The sequence below is a fragment of the Oryctolagus cuniculus genome, chromosome 5 (genome assembly GCF_051225735.1).
Source record: "Oryctolagus cuniculus isolate XC-2025 breed Fujian yellow rabbit chromosome 5, ASM5122573v1, whole genome shotgun sequence".
NCBI lineage: Eukaryota > Metazoa > Chordata > Mammalia > Lagomorpha > Leporidae > Oryctolagus > Oryctolagus cuniculus.
In genome coordinates this window covers 113,709,315-113,724,409 of record NC_142871.1, presented here as the reverse complement: position 1 = coordinate 113,724,409, position 15,095 = coordinate 113,709,315, and the positions used below count along the sequence as shown (strand labels likewise).

General features: G+C 37.2%; 1 protein-coding gene across 2 annotated transcripts in view; it reads right to left on the bottom strand.

Moving 5' to 3' along the window:
• Window positions 1-2,397, bottom strand: part of HMGCLL1 (3-hydroxy-3-methylglutaryl-CoA lyase like 1) — a 276,884-nt gene extending 274,487 nt beyond the window's left edge. For both annotated transcript variants that reach the window (XM_070073929.2, XM_070073930.2), the window contains exon 1: window positions 2,158-2,397. The gene's annotated coding sequence lies outside the window, so the exon portion shown is untranslated. The remainder of the gene's footprint in view (window positions 1-2,157) is intronic.
• Between the last annotated feature and the right edge of the window lie 12,698 nt (window positions 2,398-15,095).

The window sequence follows — 15,095 nt, the reverse complement described above, 5'->3', positions numbered from 1 at the left end:
AATCCAGCTCTCTGGAAAAAGTAGCAGAAGATGGCCCAAGGGTTTCAGCTCCTGCCACCCACATGGAGACCTGGATGGAGCCCAGACTCATGGTTCCATGCTGGCCATTGCTGCCATCTGAAGAATGAACCAGCTGTGTCACTTCCTTTCTCTCTCTGCAAGTCTGCCTTTCAAAAATAAATAAATTAATCAAAAATGTATTAAGTGTGGCCTATCAAATGTCTGACATGTAAAGGATGTCACTTTTGACTACCTTATTGGATATTTTCTTCTCAGTGGCACATCATTTTTCCCCAGCTATCTAAATTTGTTCATTTAAAGGAGAAAAAAGTCATATGTCAGAAGAACTTGGTTGCAGTTTTAATGTTTGCCACAATAAGCTCTCACAAACATGGCAACTTTAAATACATTTATTTTCTCCAAGTTTTGTAACTCAGAAGTCCGGGTTGGTTCAATTGGTTTCTCTGAGTTACACAAGGCTAATAAAGTGTTAGCAGGATAGGTTCTTATTGGGGACTATAGAGAAAGATCTGCTGCCAAGTTCATTCAGACTGTTGGCAGAACCTACTTTTCTTGAGGCTGTAAGACGGGTTCCTATTTCTTCATTGGTTATTGGCTGGTAATAGTTTTCAGCTTCCAGAAGCTGCTCCCACTCTGGCTATTGTCCCCTTTTGCCCATCTGCAAACTCAACAAGTATTCCTCATAGTTCAACATGCCCTCTTGTGTATCCCAACTTTCCTCTTCTGTTTTACATCTCTGGCCCTCTATCTTCATATTCCACACTCAAGAGTTCATGTGAGATGAGAGTTGGCAAAAATGTTAAGTTACCACTTGGTCACCCCCGTATGAGAGTGCCTGGTTCACATCCCAGCTACTATGCCTGCAATCCAGTTTCCTGATAATGTGCGAGGTAGCAGGTGATGGCTCAGGTAGTTGAATGCTTGCAACAAATGTGGAAGACCCAGATTGAGTTCTGAACTCCTAGCTTCAGGTAAGCCCAGCCCTGGTTGTTATGGGCATTTGGGGAATGAACCAGGAGAAGGGAGGATCTCTTTTCTTCTATCTCTCTTTTTCTCTGCTTTTCATATAAAACGAAAATAAAAATATTATTTTAGAAGGTTCATGTGATTACATTGGGCACATCTGGATATTACAGGATGGTCTCCCTAATTTTTTAATGATTGATTTATTTATTTGAAAGGCAGAGCTATGGGGTGAGGGTGGAGACAAAAAGAGAAAGGTCTTCCATCCACTGGTTCACTCCAAAAATGGCAGCAACTTCCAGGGCTGGGCCAGACTAAAGCCAGTAACCAGGAGCTTCATCTGGTTCTCTCAAGTGGGTGCAGTAGCCCAAGTACTTGGGCCATCCTCCACTGATTTCCTAGGTGCAGTAGCAGGGAGCTGGATTGGAAGTGGAGCAGCCAGGATTCAACTCAGAGCCCATATGGGCTGTCAGTGTTGCAAGTGGAGATTTTACCTGCTACACCACAGTGTCAGCTCCTGTCTCCTGATTTTAAAGTCACCTGAGTAGCAGCCTGAATTCCATATAAAATCCCTTAACACCAAAAGCTAAATTAGTTTTGGGTTCTTTAGAATTCTTTAGAATTCTTTAGAATTCTGTCTGTAACAGTTTTACTAACAAAAAGAAAGTGATTTATGGTGGTCAAGGTAGGTATGCATTTTGTGTGTGTGTCTCCTCTTAGATACTATTTCCCATTGCAAGCTTTAAAAATTAGGTCAAATTAAATGTTAATTTTATTTTTCAGGCCTATGTCTGAATCACCAGATCTCAGCATATGAGAAGCTACCAACTAGTTGTAGATAAACGTTTATTGTTTAAGCAAAAATAAATGACCAAAATTATTAAATACTTGAATTTGTTTCACTCTTTTGGTTTTATTTTATAAAATTGTATTTAATAATGAAAGCTCACACAATTTGTTATATCCTACTACATATCTTTAAAAGTTCATTTAACATACTTAAAAATAACAACAAAATATGTTTAAAAAAATTTCACTGTCCCATTCCCACCCTGAGATGCCCACACAGAACTGTCAAATGCTGCCTTTTAACATCTTCTAGTGTTACAATTATGACTTTAAATAAAATATTTTTACTACTTTAGTTTGAAATAAAATGTACCTATTGCTTACCTCTGTAAAAGATGAGAGATTTACCCAAAATGCACTTCATTATTCTCCACCACTTATTCACAACTCTAGTGTGCTGATTACTTTGGTAGATTGCATTTTCCTAGAACACTGCATTCAGATCTGCAACTCCTCATTTATAGCCTAATGCTGACTCTCCTCTCATCAAATGCAGGATGATTCTTCACTCTCCTTGACACTCACAGCCTTATAAAAACAGAAGTGATGCTACTAAGACTTCCAAGTGTAGGTCATAAAAGACAATACAGCTTTCTCATGATTCTCTTGGGATGTTCGTTCTTGGAACTCAGCCACCATGCTCTGAGGAAACCCAGATCACAAGGAGAGGCCATGTGCACATGTTCCAGCCAACAGGCCCAGCTGAGGGCCTAGCTGACAGCCAGGATCAACTGCCAGACAGAAGAGGAAGCCTTGGAGATGACTCTACTTCCAGCCATTGTCTGACTGTAATCACATGAGCAATCCAGAATGCGAAAACTGAGCTGAGGCTGGTCAATCCCCAGAACCATGAGAATTAGTGATAATATGATCATTGTTGCTTAAGCTACTGGATCCGGGGGTCAGCATGGGTAACTAGAATAGTTACATGCTTATTTTACATTAAAGTTTATTGTCCTAGAATTCAATCAAAGTTTTCAGTTTCTGCTGTCTTTATTTTGTTGAATGGCTTAATTTTCATATTTAAAAAATAAGAACAGAATTTAGTTTGTTATTATTATGGAAACTTAATGAAGAATTGAGAAATGAGATGAAATCTCTGAAGAAGGAAACATAAAGCCCCTGAAACACAAAGGAGAAAGTTGAAAACACCAAGGTTGAATATATTCTTTCCTAAAATTTTCAGATTTCTTTGTTTTCATAGTTACAACCAACTATGAACCCAAGAAATCCTCTTCTTAGTGGTTTTTCTTAAAAGTCTTTTCTTTGTTTACACATGCACAATGCACACTTTTAGTTATTCATTTTTAAATATTTTTATTCATACTCTCATTTTCTTAATACTGTCTTGCAATGCAATTCTAAAATATTTTGAAACAAGTTAAAAACATTGCTGTATTTTTCTCCTAGAGTCCTTTATCATCATTTATTAATCTTAATTTTTTATGCAAACAATCTCTTCATCTCTAAATAATTTTAGAATTTTTTCTTCTTCATTGGATTTTAATATTTCACCAAGAAGCATTCAACCATAGGTCATTCTTTTTAAAAAATTATTAATTTTATTTGTAAGGCAGAGTTAGAAAAGGAGAGTGAAAAATTTTCTTCCATCCTCTGGCTCATTCCTCAAATAGCCACAATGGCTGAGGCTGTGTCAGGCAGAAGTCAGGAGCCTGGAACTCCATCCAGGTCTCCAACGTGAGTGGCAGAAGCTAAAGTATTTAGACTATTTTCCACTACTCTCCCAGGTGCATTAGCAAGGAGCTGGATTGTAAGTGGAGCATATGAGACTTCAGCTGGCATCCATGTGGGATGCTGGTGTCCCAGGCTGCAGCTTACCCTGCTGAGCCACAGCACTGGCCCCATAGAACATTCTCAGACTATACTTTTTGCTAACTGTGGGTCCTTTAAACCTGAAGAACTATAACTTTCTACAGCTTAAGATAATTTTCTTTTATGAAAAGTTTTTTCCATCTCTCTTCTGTTTTCTAATTCTGAATATCTCAATAAATGACTTCCAAGATCTGTCTACTATGTCTCTATGCAGGTCTCACATACTTTGGTATTTTTCTGTTTCTCTGTGTTAGAAGTTCTCATTTTTATGTTGCAGAATACTGTTTTTTTTTTAATTAGTGTAATCTACTTCATTCTTCAGTGCATTCATTGGATTTCTCTTAATTTTTTGATTATTTCTTATCATTTCTGTCTTGATATCTAATTGTTCATCTTTATTAACATTATGCTCGTAAATTGTTGATACAATATGTTGTCAAATGTCTCTGAATACACAGTGTTTCTCTAGAAAATCCCTACCCTCCCACCATCCCACATATCCCTCCCCCAAGAACCTTAGGCAAACTCTAGAGATATTTTTGTTTCTCATAATTGTGAGGGTAGCTACTGGTATGTAGAGCGTAGACGTCATTAATGTGGCCAAATATCCTAAAATTCACAGGACAGCCCCTTACAAGAAAGAATCATCCAGTCCAAAATGTCAATATTGCCAAAGTTGAAAACATTGGAATATACCTATTAAAAATGTGAGAAGTTGTATGTCACTTTTGATTAGGTTTGAGTTATTGGATATATATTCTTTGTTTTCACATTGTGTTTTTCTCCTCAAAATATAAGTTAACTTTAGCCCTTAGTTCACATTTATGCAAAAAGTACACTGTTGATTCATGATTTTCTCCTTGTCTGTATCTGTTTTCCCAAGAGCTTCTCTCTTAAATGAGCAGCCAACTATTGGTTTCCATTTGAGAGTGGGGTCATGTCAACCATTCAATACCACTGTAGAGTGCTCGGGTACAGAGCAAGGAGATGAGAGATCCCTTCAATTATCAAATTAAATAGATTTTATGCTAGGGAAAGAGTAATTTAATATATTTCACTACCACATGAAACTTTATGTTTTCTTTTCTTTTAATCTAATATTTTCTCAGTGTCTGATATAAAGGTCTGTAGCTATTTCAAACCCTTCTCTACTTCTCTTCCAGGACCAAAATTCCTTCTAGAATACCTCGCCAGACAGGTTTTAGGTTCTAGGTTGGAGGTAAATGCTACTGTTGTCAGCCATATCATCTGCATAAATGGCAGAGGAGGAGGAAGAGAGAGTAGACATCTCCAGGTCCAGTTATTACTAAAGCAGTTATTTAATTAATTATTTTCCCTGATGATTCCCAGGACCCTCTCCTACATTTTGTATTAATGTCACTACTTTAGAGTTTCTCATGGGCTCCATTAGGATTGATTGCTCTCGCTTCTGGAATCTTGGCTTGGATCCTTCTGCTCTGTTTTCTCCATTAATCCCATCCCACCTGCCTTTTAGCTTTCAGGACTTGTTTTAACTTTCTGGTCTGCTGGTAGCTCTACTTTCAGTTTATCAACATTATTGTATCTTAATTCCGCATTTTAAATGTTAATCTGAATCATTTTGATGAAACTATGGGCAGGAGGAGAAATAAACATTTATCACATTTTATTGTCAACGCGGTTGTATTTGGTCACATTCTACAGCAGCATTTTGTTAAGACAGTGATTCCTGCACAACAGATCTCTTAAGAAATGCTGTTAGGGAGATAGAATGAGAGTAGGCAGAGCAGGATGCAGGTAGAGGTGAAAGGAGGATGCCAAGTACAAAAGGCAGACTACTGCTATATCCAAAATGTCCAAATCCTAATCTCTGGAACCTGTGAATATGTTTCTTTTCATTGCAAAGGCAACTTACAGGTATGATTAACTTAAAGATACAGATACACACACACACACACACACACACACACAGGTAATTGTGTTCTACCAGCATGATCCTTCTTTTACAGTTACAAATCAACCTCTCAATGCTTCCCTTCTTTCTGCATCTCATTTACTGACAAGGGATTCTTTTAACATTTTATTTCAGAATAATTAAATTTATCAAACAAAAATTATAAAAGAGTAAGACAATAAATTCACATATACCCCTCAGCCCATATCCCCTATTAACACCTCATTAGTATATTCATCACAATTAATGAATCACACCCAGCTTCCTCTGTTTTTTTTTTTAATACAAGCCCCTTTTATCCCTCCCACCACTCCTGCCAGCCTCTAATAGTCAGCATTGTGTATTCAGATAATTATTTTTAATTTTAGCTATATATAAAGGAGAACACATAACATTTGCCTTTCTATGCCCGGGCTTATTTACCTCAGCATTACCTCCTCCAGTTTCATCTGTTTTGATGAAAACAGCAAGATTTCACTCTTTTTAATATCAGAATACTAATTCATTTTATATACATACCACTTTTTTATCCATCAATGTGGTGACAGACACTTTGGTGTATCCGTATTTTGGCTATTGTGAACAGTGCTACAATAAACATGGTGGAGCAGGTATCTCTTTGATACGATGAGTTCATAAATGCTCCATTTCTATTTTTAGAAATATTATTTAGAAATATTATTTATGCCACAGTGGTGGCACTTATTTATGTTCCCACCAAGAGTATATAAGAGTTCCTTTTCAGGGTCCAGTGTTATGGTGTAGCTGGTTAAGCTGTTGCATGTGATGCTGGCATCCCATATGGGCGCTGGTTCAAGTTCTGACTGCTCCATTTCAGATCCCGCTCCCTGCTAATGTTCCTAGGAAAGCAGCAGAGGATGGCCCAGGTGTTTGGGCCCCTGCACTCTTGCTGTTGTTGAGTTTTTTTTGCATATTTAAATATTATGGATATTAATCCTTTGTCAAATTAGTAGCCTGCAAATATTTTCTCCTATTCTGTTTGACATCTCTTCATTCTATTGATAGTATTCTGCACTGTGAAAAAGCTTCTGAAACTGATATAATCCCATATCTCTAGTTTTGCTTCTGTTAGCTGAATATGTGAGATCTTATTCAAGATTTTATTATAACCTATACCAAAGACTTGAAGTATTTCTCCTATGTTTTCCTCTAGCAATTTCATAGTATCAGGTCTTACATTTAGGTCTTTGATCTATTTTGGGGTGATTTTTATATATGGTGAAAGCAGGGATCTAATTTCGTTATTCTGACTATATCCATTCAGTCTGCTAACACTATTTATTGAAAAGGCTATCCTTTCTCCAGTGTATGTTCTTGGCTCCTGGGTCAAAAAATCAGTTGACTATTTGCACATGGATTGATTTCTGAGCTATTATGTTCCATTGACCTATGTGCCAGTTTTGATGCCAGTACAATGCCATTCTAAATTCCATAGCTTTAAAATACTTTAAAATCAGGATTGCTATGCCTCCAACTTTATTTCCCCCCTCAGGATCACTTTGGTTATTCTAGATCTTTTGTAATTCATATGAATTTTAATTCAGGGGGCTTCCATAGCCTTGGCAGCTCATGACAAGAGCCTAGGGTGATTACTGAGGCCATAAACAAGAGTGTCAATTTGTTAAGTCAACAACAGGAGTCACTGTGCACTTACTCCTCATGTAGGATCTCTGTCCTTAATGTGCTGTACATTGAGATTTAATGCTATAACTAGTACTCAAACAGTATTTTTCACTTTATGTTTTTGTGTGGGAGCAAACTGTTGAAATCTTTACTTAATGTATGCTAAACTGATCTTCTGTATATAAAGAGAATCGAAAATGAATCTTGATGTGAATGGAAGGGGAGAGGGAGTGGGAAAGGGGAGGGTTGTGGGTGGGAGGGACGTTATGGGGTGGAAGCCATTGTAATCCGTAAGCTGTACTTTGGAAATTTATATTCATTAAATAAAACTTAAAAAAAATAAAAATTAAAAAAAAAGATTTTTGGCAATTCTGTGATATTTTAATATCAGTTCTTCTCAACCTTGAACAAGGAATATTCATTTTTGTGTCTTGATGATTTTTTTATCAGTATTTTATAATTTTTTCTACACATTTTAACTACTTTGGTTAAATTTATTCCCAAATACATGATTTTTATTGATATTGTGAGTGGGGTTTCTTTCTTGACTTCTTTTAAACAGGATCGTTTTTGGTGTGTAACAATGCAATTTTTTGTTCATGTGTTTGTTTATTGAGTGTATCTTCACTTGAATGAATTGCTCTATCAGTTCTAACAGCCTTTTGGTGGAGTGCTTAGTGTTTTCCATGTACAACGGCATGTAATCTGCAAACATATTGTGACTCACTCCTTTCCAATTTCATTGATCTTTGTTTCTTTCTTCCCCCTAATTGCCATTGCTAATACTTCCCATACTATATTGAATAAAAGTGGTGAAATTAGATATCCTTGTATTGTTCCAGATCTGAGGGGAAATGTTTCAGTTTTTCCCTATTCATTATAATATTGGTTGTGGGTTTGACATATATAACCTTTATAATTTTGAGATATGTTCCTTCTATATGTAATTTGCTGAGAGTTTTTATCCTGAAGGGAAACTGAATTTTTTAAGCGTTTTTATTATAACCCTAAAAAAACGCTAAAGAATCCACCAGAATTATTTTATCTGAAAAGTAATTAGTAAAGTTTCAGGTCACCAAATAAATTAAATCAATAGCATTTTCATATACCTGTAATTCCTTTACTGAAAAAGAAATCATACAAGTAGCCACATTCACAGACGCAAGAATAAATTTTATCAAATGCCCTTTCTGCATCTATTGAGATGATTTTATTGTTTTATCCTTTATCCTGTTAATGTAATATTTCATTCTTAATTGATTTCCCCTTACTCCAGTTTGCTTGGCTATTATTAAAGAGACAGAAGATAGGGGTTGGAATTGTGGCATAGCAGGCAAAACTGTCTCCTGGAATGCTGACATCCCATACGGAAACCAGTTCAGTCCTGGCTGCAACATTTGCAATCCAGATCCCTGTTAATGGCCTGTAAAAAGCAGTGGAAGATTCCCCAAGTACTTGGAAGCCTGCACCCATGTAGGAGACTGGAAAGAAGCTCCTGGGCCCTGGCTTCAGCTTGGCCTGGCACTGGTCATTGTGGTTAAGTAGTCAATGAACCTGCAAGTGGAAGATTGTCTCTTTCTCTCTCTCTCTCTCTCTCTCTCTCTGCATCTCTCCTTCTCTCTCTGACGCTCTTTGATTATAAAATAAATAAATAAACCTTTTTAAAAAGGCAAAGATAACACATGCTAGTAAAGATGTGAAGAAAAGGGAATGCTTGCACACTATTGGTGGTAATGCAAATTAATACATCCATTATGGGAAATAGCCTGAAAGTTCCTAAAAAATTAAAATAGAACTACCATATGATTCAACAGTCTCACCAAATGATATATATATATATATATATATATATATAAAGAAAATGAAATTAGTATGTTGAAGGCACATCTGTATTCTCATATTTATTATAGCACTATTCATAATAACCAAGAAGTAGAAAAAATCTTAACTGTTAATTAGAGCAGGAATGGATAAAACAAATGTCATACATATACATGAAGGAATATTACTTAGTTATTAAAACAAGATGAAATCCTGTCATTTGTAATAGCATGGATTGAAGTCATTATAGGTGAGATAATCTAGGCACAGAAAAACAAGCATCACATGGTCTCACAAAAGAAATCTCACAGAAGAAATCTACAATTGCCGAACTCATAGACATTAAGAGTAGAATACTGGTTACCAGAGGCTGGAGAGAGTAGAGGTTATGGAGAGGGGAGGAAAGGTTGATCAATGGGTACTAAATTTTAATTAGCTGATAGAATAAAAAAGGGAGAGAATGATCCAACATGGGAAGTGAGATACACAGCAGACCCACAGAATGGCAGATGTCCTAAACAGCACTCTGGCCTCAGAATCAGCCCTTAAGGCATGCGGATCAGGCTGAAAAGCCCATAAGAGTATTTCAGGCATGGAAACCCAAGACACTCTGGGGGGGAAAAAAAAAAAAAAAACCTAAATGAAAGATCTCTGCGAGTGAGATCCCAGTGGAAAGAACGGGTCATCAAAGAAGGAGGTACCTTTCTCTGAAGAGAGGAGAGAACTTCCACTTTGACCATGGCCTTGTCTAAATATGATCAGAGTCGGTGAACTCAGGGGGCTTCTATAGCCTTGGCAGCTCATGACAAGAGCCTAGGGTGATTACTGAGGCCATAAACAAGAGTGTCAATTTGTTAAGTCAACAACAGGAGTCACTGTGCAGTTACTCCTCATGTAGGATCTCTGTCCTTAATGTGCTGTACATTGAGATTTAATGCTATAACTAGTACTCAAACAGTATTTTTCACTTTATGTTTCTGTGTGGGAGCAAACTGTTGAAATCTTTACTTAATGTATGCTAATTTGATCTTCTGTATATAAAGAGAATCGAAAATGAATCTTGATGTGAATGGAAGGGGAGAGGGAGTGGGAAAGGGGAGGGTTGCAGGTGGGAGGGACTTTATGGGGTGGAAGCCATTGTAATCCGTAAGCTGTACTTTGGAAATTTATATTTGTGGGGAGCAATCCGGACTAGACTAAGTTACTCGAATTAGGACTTATTCTATGCATCTGCTCTCCCACAATATGGCGCTGGGAGAGAAGTAAACAGCTTCCGCACAGCTGCCTCCAGTTCAACTAATAAACTGTAGGACTTGCTCCTGATTGGAGGAGAGCAGCGTACTCGGCGTGTGGGCAGCCGAGTTGGGATTGGCGGAGGAGGACTATAAAGGAGGAGAGAGACGGCATGCATCAGGAACATCTATGGGGAACATCTAAGGGAACCCGTGCAGCCCCCGAGAGAACCGGCCGGCGGTGTGCCGCTCCCCTGCGGAAGTGGGGAATGCGGCCAGGGGGAACTGCCCTTCCATGGAGGTGGAAGGGATAGTAGCCAACCCGGGAAGAACCAGCAGCAAACCCGGGGAGGGCCGAGCAGACGAAAGAACAGCGCAGGGTCCTGTGTTGCTCCTCCACGAAGACGGGGAGCGACATAATGGTGCCGTGACTCGGATATGAAGCCTAGGCAGGGCTTAGTGTCGTTCCCCCACGAAGACGGGGAGCGACAATATTCATTAAATAAAAGTTAAAAAAAAAAAAAAAGAAAGTGGAAAGAAGTTCTAATGTTCTTTGCATGGTATGTTGATTATAGATAATGAAAAATTCTTCATAATTCAAAGAATCTAGAAGAAATTATTTTGAGTGTTTTTATCACAATGAAATGATAAATGTTTGAAGAAGTAAATATTTACCTGATTTGAACATTACACATGTATACATGTATGAAATGTCAATGGCATCTCATGAAAATGTAGAGTTTTTACATGTTAATTAAAAATAAAGTAAATAGGCCTATGTTAGCATATTGGAGACTTATGGTCTAGCCATCACTATCACTGCTAGCTGCTAAATGCAAGCACCAATCAATACTCATTACTGATTGCTGTCCATGTGAATGAGGCTATATTAAATTATCCACAGCAACAGGTACATCAACTAACTGCACCTGCTACAGTGAGTCCAGGCAACATCATAAGAATAACCATAACTGAGACTCATCCAAATTGTTGAATACAGAATTTTTTTAGCTATTATATCACTGTCATGAGCCACGAAAATGCTGGAGTTTTGGTTTACGTATCAAAAGCTGAGAAATACTCAAAAAAAAAAAAAAACCCTTACAGGTCAGGAGAAAATGGAGAGATAAGAGATAAAGTCCAAATGTTGTAAGAAAACAAAACTGTTAGCCTAGAACTTTATCCAGTAAAACTGTGTTTCATGAATGAAGGTAACACTCAGACGATCAAAGACAAGCAAAAATCAAAACAATTCATCACTACATGACTAAACTTACAAATGATATTTAAGTATGTACTACATACAGCAGGAATGAAATGTAGCCTTCATTGTGAAAGAGTGTGAAAGTATGCATTCTACTAGGAAAAGAACAAAGATACTCAAAACAAATAAACAAAGAGGACCAAATGATCACTTATCAATAGAAACTTTGGATACAAATGGAGTAAATTCCCCAATTAAATGATAAAGACTGTCTGAATAGGCTAAAACATGAAACCCAACAATATTCTGCCTATACTTCACCAATAAAGACATACACAGATTAAAAGTTAGTGGATGGATTACTGATGCCATAAACAGGAGTGTCAATTTGTAAAGTCAACAACAGGAGTCACTGTGCACTTACTCCTCATGTAGAATCTCTGTCCTTAATGTGCTGTACATTGAGATTTAATGCTATAACTAGTACTCAAACAGTATATTTCACTTTGTGTTTCTATGGGGGGGGGCAAACTGTTGAAATCTTTACTTAATGTATACTAAACTCATCTTCTGTAAAAAAAAAAAAAAAGAAATTATCAATTCCCAACTTGACTCTCACTGGGATTAAACATGACAATAGGTCTGATCTGATTTCATCATCATTTAAAAATCATCTATTATTTTTCACTTTATGTTTCTGTGTGGGAGCAAACTCTTGAAATCTTTACTTAATGTATGCTAAACTGATCTTCTGTATATAAAGAGAATCGAAAATGAATCTTGATGTGAATGGAAGGGGAAAGGGAGTGGGAAAGGGGAGGGTTGCGGGTGGGAGGGACGTTATGGGGGGGAAGCCATTGTAATCCATAAGCCGTACTTTGGAAATTTATATTCATTACATAAAATTTAAAAAAAAAAGGTAGTGGATGGAGAAATATATTCCATGTAAATGGAAATCAAAATGAGTAGGAGGGGTTATGCTATTTTTTTTATTTTTTATTTATTTATTTTTTTTTTGGACAGGCAGAGTGGACAGTGAGAGAGAGACACAGAGAGAAAGGTCTTCCTTTGCCGTTGGTTCACCCTCCAATGGCTGCCGCGGAAGGCGTGCTGCGGCCAGCGCACCGTGCTGATCCGATGGCAGGAGCCAGGTACTTATCCTGGTATCCCATGGGGTGCAGGGACCAAGTACTCGGGCCATCCTCCACTGCACTCCCTGGCCACAGCAGAGAGCTGGCCTGGAAGGGGGGCAACCGGGACAGAATCCAGCACCCCGACCGGGACTAGAACCCCGTGTGCTGGTGCCCCAAGGCGGAGGATTAGCCTAGTGAGCCGCAGCACCGGCCCAATGCTAATTTGTATAAATAAAACAGATTTTGAGACAAAAACTGTTAAGAGACATTGGGATGCAGGCATGGGGGGCACAGCCGGGTAAGCCACCACTTGGAACGTGCCTGATTCGAGCCACCATCTTCTTCTGATCAAGCATTCAACTAATGTGCACCCTAGGAAATAGTAGATTGTAGCTCAAGTATTTGGATTCCTGTCGCTCATAAGGGAAACCTGATACAGTCCTTGACTCCTGACTTCAGTTTGGCCCAGACCTAGCTGCCTAGCTGTTGTAGGAATTGGGGAAGAAAACCAGTAGATGGAAAAATCTCTCTCTCTCTCTCTCTCTCTCTCTCTCTCTCTCTATATATATATATATATATATATATCTGTGTGTGTGTGTTTCTCTGCCTTTCAAATAAAAAAGAGATAAAAATGGTCACTATCTAATGATCAAGTGATCAATTCAACAAGAAGACACGATCATTGTAAATGTATAAGCATTTAATGCCAGTTTTATAAGACAAATTTTATTAAATCTAAAAGGACACATAATCTCCAACAAAATAATGGAGGACTTAAAACCTCCACATTTTTCCCTGAAAAAAAATAAACAAAGAAAGAAATAAATCTACACTATAGATGAAATCAATCAAATAGATGTTTACAGAACATCCCATTTCACAGCTGCCGCATAAACATTATTTTCATCAGTACATGGGATGTTCTCTATGATATGCCATAAACCAGGCCATAAAAAAGGCTCACTAATGTAAAATATTGAAACTATATCATGTATGTTTTCTGACCACACAAGAATAAAGTTGGAAATTAACAGGAGAATAAACTCTAGATATTATAGAAGTAGAAGGAGAATAAATTAAATGCTCCAGGATGAAAAATTGTTCATTGAAGTAATTGAAAGAAATTTTAAATATTTCTTAAAACTAGTAAAAATGGAAATAACATATCAAAATGTCTGGGAAACAGAGATATCAGTAATAAAACTTTCTAGCAATTATTGCTACCTCAAAAACATACAAATGGATGAAGTAAATAATCTACTAATGTATCTTAAGAATCTTAGAAAGTAAGAAACAACAAATTCCAAATTAGTAGAAAGATAAGTGATAAAAACTAGAGATAAAAACTAAGAGTCAAAGGGGTCACACAAACAAGACTAGTGTCTGCTAATACTAAATGATAGAATTAAAAAGGGAGAGAACAATCCAACATGGGAAGCGGGATACACAGCAGACTCATAGAATGGCAGATGTCCTAAACAGCACTCTGGCCTCAGAATCAGCCCTTAAGGTAGTCGGATCTGGCTGAAGAGCCCAAGAGAGTATTTTAGGCATGAAAAGCCAAGATACTCTGGCAAAATAAAATAAAATAAAAAGAGGACCGAAATGAAAGATATCTGCGAGTAAGATCCCAGTAGAAAGAATGAGCCATAAAAGAAGGAGGTATCTTTCTCTGAAGGGAGGAGAGAACTTCCACTTTGACTATGACCTTGTCTAAATAAGATCAGAGTCGGCGAACTCAAAAGGCTTCCCTAGGCTTGGCAGCTCATGACTAGAGCCTAGGGAGATTACTGATGCCATAAACAGGAGTGTCAAATTGTTAATTCAACAACAGGAGTCACTGTGTACTTACTCCTCATGTAGGATCTCTGTCTTTAATGAGTTGTTCAATGTGAATTAATCCTATAACTAATACTGAAACAGTATTTTACACTTTATGTTCTGCGTGGGTGCAAACTGATGAAATCTTTACTTAATATATACTAAATCGATCTTTTGTATATAAAGATAATTGAAAATGAATCTTGATGTGAATGGAATGGGAGAGGGAGCGGGAGATGGGAGGGGTGCTGGTGGGAGGGAAGTTATGGGGGGAGGAAAAGCCATTGTAATCCATAAACTGTACTTTGGAAATTTATATTTACTAAGTAAAAGTTTAAAAAAAATTATATTTGTTAAATAAAAGTTAATAATTAAAAAGGAAAAAAAAAGAAAAAAAGAAAACCTTCTTTTAAAATTAAAAAAAAGAAAATGAATAAATAATAGTCTCCCTGCAAAGAAAATCCCAGGACTACATAAGAAAAATTCCAAGATTTACTACTGAATTCTAATAAAAATTTAAGGGAGATCTAATATCAATGCTTTTCAAACTATACCAAACATTTGCAAAGGCAGCAAACATTCCAAACCCATTATATTAGGGCAGTATTACCTAAATTCCAAAACCAGACAATAATGCATAC